Source organism: Arvicola amphibius, chromosome 15, assembly GCF_903992535.2.
Source record: "Arvicola amphibius chromosome 15, mArvAmp1.2, whole genome shotgun sequence".
Taxonomy (NCBI): Eukaryota; Metazoa; Chordata; class Mammalia; order Rodentia; family Cricetidae; genus Arvicola; species Arvicola amphibius.
The window spans coordinates 16056012-16062073 of record NC_052061.1 but is presented as its reverse complement, the minus strand read 5'-3'; positions in this window follow the sequence as shown (position 1 = coordinate 16062073).

Sequence of the window (6062 nt, the reverse complement as noted above, 5' to 3'; positions counted from 1 at the left end):
ACATCAAATACAAGTTTCCCCGCCTGAGCTTCCATTCACCCCCACCCAGGGTGGGGAAGGGACGCAGACTGGTGATCTGGGAGGTAACTCAGCCCCATGCCAGCTCCAACACGCCTCCATACCCAGGGGAGAGCGAAGTCTGTCCATGTCCTTGGAGGGCCGTGTAGACCTTGCTCCCTGCCTCACTGTCACCAGTGGAATGCTGCAGGCTTCATGGGGTGCTGGGCACACTAGATGGGGCCAGTGCCTTGTTGCGGAAGTTGGGAGTTGGCATTTAACGGTCAGAAGGCCTGAAGCAGCTTCCTCTTGGGTAACTGACTACAGAGAAGGTGTGTAAAGGAAGGGTGGTGCTTGGGCCCCACTCGGTTTAGGAGAGGAAGGGGCTGCAGGCCCTGAGGGGACACAACTGACTTGCCTTTTTATGCAAGGACCACGTACTCATCCACCTGTTCTTTGTGGGAACTACAAAAATCTCAAGGTGTGGCCATGTGGGGTGGGTTACCCAGATGCAGGCTTAGAGGAAGGGCCTACAGCAGAGAGCCGGGCCCAGGCACGGCTGATCACCCCCGCTCCATCCAGGTCTTGGGTCATGGCAGACACTCTGTCGGGTGCCAGCTCCTAGGGGGCTGGACTCCTGTTCCTGCTGAACTGAGCCAGTGCATTGGAACCAACTGTTTCAGCTCAGTAGGCACAGGAGGCAGAGCCCAGGGAGGAGAAGGCAGAGCAGGGTGGGCAGCAGCATCTGAGGAGATGGGGCCCGGCGGGGCGGAACTTAGCCACTGTGAACACGACTTGCTGTGGACCTTGCTCACAAGCAGCTAAGCCCTGCTCCTCAGGCCAGTTGTCATGCTGGGCTCCTCTATCACCCGGTAGGTACCCAGGACAGGCATCCTTAGCAACAGGAGTCCCCAAGGCAGAGCACAGGGTCAGTTGGAAATCCCTGGCAATGTGATTTGTGACTGGCATCAAATCCCATCCCCAGGAACCCCAGCCGGCCGAGGCACATGAGGGGACAGCAGGTGGGATCGGAGTGGAGCAACCTAAGGGGAGAAAGAGGAGAGAGAGTGAGACTGGGAACATTCCCACCTGCCGGCCTGTCTTTTGTTATCTACTTCACTACTGAGGCAGCTTCTGGGCTGGTGATTCTCCTGTCTCTACCTCTGGAGACTAGGATTCCAGGCTCACCTCACCACACCCGGTTTACATGGTGCTAGGAACAGAAGAACCTAAGCTCTGCTTGCTGAACCACACCCCAGTCCTCATCTGCTTCCAGGAGGGAAGGAGCCTCCCCATAGGAGCGTCAGCAGGGAGAATGGAGTGAGCCCACAGGATGCTGGGCGCACAGGAGAGCCTCCAGCCCCAGCCCTACAAGTCGGAGGTGCCCAGAAAGCCGAACAGGCTAAAGAGGATGCAAAGCCTTCTGGGCTCGTTTCCACCGTTTCTTACTCTCCCCACTCACAGCCCTGAGCCCAAAGCAGGCCAGATGGGGCTGTGGAGAGAGGAAGCTGAGGGAGGTGGGCGGTTGGGGGGAGGAAGTGACCTCACCCCAGCTGGCGCCACTTCCTAGAAGCCTGAAGGGCAGAGGGAACTACAGCACCTCCTGCCTGTGCCTCTCCAGGCAGCTCAGTCACACCCCACCCCAGCACCCAAGCTGGGAGAAGCAGGCCTCTCCATCCCAATTCCTCAACAAAGTTTAACTCCCTGCTCCTGAGTTTCCCAGAGGCCTTCCAAGCCTCAGTTTCCATCTGTAAAGTAGACCAAGAACACTTGCAGTTGGTGGCTCAAGTTTATCTCTGCATTGAGACTAAGGAAGGAAGGTTGCCAAGAACCAAAGCCCTGTTTACGCTACATGAGTTTTAGGCCAAACTGAGACCCTAGTCTTAAAGAACAAAACAAAACACACACACACACACACACACAAAAGCAAGACCCTCCACCAGGTAGGCCAGGGTAAATTTACTAAGAAGAAGCTATTTGGCACTCAGCACCAGGGCAAGTCACAGAACCTAGGAGCTACCCAATGTAGAATACCTTCCTGCATGGCAATTAAAACCTTCAGGGGCCAGCAAGATGCTCCAGCAAGTAAACAGACTCGCCATCAGCCCAATGCCCCGAGCTCAGACCCAAAAACCACGTAGTAGAAGAAAATACCCTGCAAGTCATCCTTTGACCTCTACACGTGTGACCACGCACACGTGTGTACATACGTACATACATAAAAATTTTTAAAAAAGATTTTGAATTCAGGGTTAGAGAGATGGTTCAGGAATTAAGAGCTGTTGCTATTCTAGCAGAGGACCTATGTTGCCTTCCCGGAACCCACAAGACAATCACAGCTATCCATAACTCCAGTTCCAAGACCTCCTATGCTCTCCTGTCCTCTGTGGGTACCAGGCACACGTACAGTGCACACACATACATGTGGGCGAGCACTCATACAATAAAAATAAACTGTTAGGAACGCTGGTGCACACCATTAGTCCCAGCACTTGAAAGGCAAAGGCCATCGGATCTCTGCGAACCCAAGGCCAGGCTGGACTATATAAGAAGATTCAGATCAGCCAGAGCTGCACGGTGAGACCGTGTCTCGGATAAAGCATGGAGAGCTGACTCAGTGGTTAGGAGCAGGTACTGCTCTTGCAGAGGTCCTAAGTTTGATTCCCAGCACCCACATCAGGCAGCTCAAAACTGCTTCTAACTCCAGCTTCAGGGGATTTCACTCCTTTTCTAGTCTCTGAGGGCACTGCACCAGCATGCAGAAACCCACACACATCGTGAAAAGATGTCAGGGTCTGAGGTGATAGCTCAGTCAATAAAGTGGTTGCCATGCACAAAGCCCTGCATCCCCAGGCACGAAAGCTCACACTAGTAACCCCAGTGCTGGGGACCACTAGGGCTCACAACCACTATTCCACAGCCCTCTGTCCAGCTCCAGTCCCAGTGAGATACCGTCTGAGAAAGCAAGGTGAGGAGCTGGGGAGGCGGAAGGTTAAGACTGTCTGTTGCCACGCACCCCCCGCCCCCATACACACAGGGTTTCTCTGTGTAGCCCTGGCTGGCCTCAAACTCAGAGATCCCCCTGCCTCTGTCTCCCAAGTGCTGGGATTACAGGCATGTGCCACTGCCATGCCTAGCAGCACTTGCTCTTAAAGACACAGTTCCCAGCATCCACATGAAGCCTCACAACCATGTGTAACTCCAGCTCCAGGAGAACCAGTGTCTTTGACCTAGGACGCCTGACACACACATTCCAGAAAAACGCACTCGGGGTTGCTCTCCATATAAACACACACACACTCTCTCTCTCCTCGTGGGGAGGAGGGTAAGATTTTCAGACAGCCCATGCCATACACCAGAACCAGGTCTTACAGTGACACACACTGACTGCAGCACTCGGGAGGCAGAGGCAGGCAGATCTTTGTGAGTTTGAGGCCAGCCTGGTCTACATAGTATGACCCCCTCAAAAGGAAAAAGAAAAAGGAGTGGGGGCGGCCTTTGGCTCTGTGAACTCAGTTCTGGAGCTTCTCTGCCTGCAAGTGAGCTGTCGACAGGGTCAAAGAACACAGTTTCTCTGGGACAAATCTCTTCATCTACAAAACAGCAATAATAAATTATCTCAGACCTTGGAATGATGGCATGGACTTGTAATTGCTGAATCCAGGAGGGATGGAGGGGGATCTCAACCTAGAGATCAGCCTGGGCTATCAAATGCGACCCTGTCTAAAAAAACCAAACAAACAAAAAACAAAACAAAACAAAACAAAAAAAAAATAATGGAGCTAAAGAAATGACTCAGTGGTTAAGAACACTGGCTACCCTTCCAGGGGTTCCAAGTTCGATTCCCAGCACCCACGTGGTGTCTGACAACTGTCTGCACTCCAGGTCTTGGGAGTTTGACCTTCTTCTGGACTGTGCAGGTGTCAGGTATGCATGTAGACAAAACACTGAGACGGAGTTTCTCTGTGTAACAGCCCTGGCAGTCCTGGGACTGGCTCCATTGACCAGGCTGGCCTTGAACTCACAGAGATCCTCCTGCCTCTGCCTCCCAAGTGCCGGGATTAAAGGTGTGCGCCACACCACCCAGCTAAATTATTTCAAATTAGTGAGAAAAAAAGCAACTGAGAGTGAGGCCCAGCGGCACCGGGGTGAGGCCCAGCGGCACAAGTGTGAGGGCCAGCGGCACCGGGGTGAGGCCCAGCAGCACCTTGCTGGCCCGGCACACCAGGCCTGGCTCCATTCCCAGGACCGTATCAATGAGGTGTGATGGTACAAGCATGTTATCTCAGCATTCAGGAGGTGGAGACATCAGAAATTCGAAGTCATTCTTGGCTACAGGGCAAGCTGAAGACCAGCTTGGGATATGTGAAACTCTCAAAACGAAATCTTAGGGCTGGGAGGATGGCTCAGGGGTTTAGACTGCATATTGCTGAGAGCCCAGCTCCAGCGGATTGGCCCCCTCTTCTGGCCTCTGTTAGAGCCTACACATACAAGCACATACCCAACACATACCCAACAATAAAAGTAAAATGAATCTTAAAAAAGAAAATCTCTACTTCGTACATAACTGGGAGTCCTTGGTGACATGGGACATCAGGACAGATGGATTCTGTCATATCGTCAATGACAGGCAAGACAATCTAGCTCCTAATGGCTGGATCTGGCATTACCTCTCTCTGAGGAATAGGGGTTGAGAGATGTCCTGCTGTGTCTCCCTGAACACACACACACACACACACACACACACACACACACACGCTGGCTACCCTCCTTCCCACCACACCCCAGTCCAGCTCTGTCCCTTTGGGGTCTGGGGGCAGCCCAGGGCCTCAGGCTGGCCAGCCTCCCCAGTCACCTCCGGAAGTGAGACAGCATATTCGTCCCTGGGACTAGAACGGGAAGGGCGGCCATTTGGCCAGGCTGGTTTCCTGTGGGGTTTCCCCTACAAAGAGGCCAAGGCTGCGGCCAAGGCCACTCCCATCCTCACACACCAGAGGTCTGTGTCTGGCGTGGAGGGGCATTACCACGCAGGTGTCCAGGAGTTGGGACATCCTGTACCAAAAAACTGTGCCTCTCTGTCTCATAGGAGGCGGGACCCAAAGGGACAGAGGTCCCGGAGCTGGAGACCTTGGGGAACTGGGCGGGTCTTGGACAGTGGCACCCCAGTCGGTCTGTTCCCATAACCTACAGGCCCCCGGCATCTCTGGAGGACCCATTGTGGACCCCAAGAAGGAACCAGGGCAGAGGCCCTGCGGCCGTCCCCAAGCTTGATCCTCAAATACTTTCCACCCTCGCAGAGCAGAGCGAGCGAGGATCGGAAAATACCGAGGGCTGCTGGTCCCGCCCCGCCCCGCCCCGCCCCGCCCCCGCCCCGGTCACCAGCGCTCGCTAATGGCCCAGACTCTTCCCAGGAGCTTGGCGGCTGGGCCGGGGCCAACCCAACCTGCGGCGCAGATGCCTGCCCTCCACGCCCGTCCCCGCGCAGGGACAGACACCAGCTCGGTTTGGGGGGCAGGGCATGAGCAAGTGGGTGGGCCCGGTGCCTACCCGGGAGCAGAGGGGGTGCAGGAAGGGGTGAGGGAGGGCTGAATCACTTGGTATAAATAGGGAAAGACGACAGCCACGGCCCACCCTCGCTGCCTGCCAGCCACACAGTCCAACCAAATCCCCTACTCGATTTCTTAAAATTCCTTTTGCGGTGCTGAAGACGGACCCAGCGCCTGGCATACGCCAGACTAGTGCTCTACCACTGAGTCACATCCCCAGCTCTTAAATTTCCCTCAAGCCAATCCGAGTCACTTCGGTGAAGTTCATCCCAGGCCCTGACCTGGGATAGGAGATGGGAGCAGGAACCTCCATCACTAGTCTGAAAGACCCTGGCTCACTCCCTTAACACTCCAAAACTTCCAGGAACCAGCCAGGTACTGTGAGGCATGGCTGTGGTTCTACCATTCAGGAGGCTGAAGCAGGAGGATTGCCATTTGTTCAAGACTGTCTCAACCCCCAAAACTGACTGGGGTACAGTGTTGCTACTTTGCAGGAGGCACAGTGGGTTCCATCCTAAG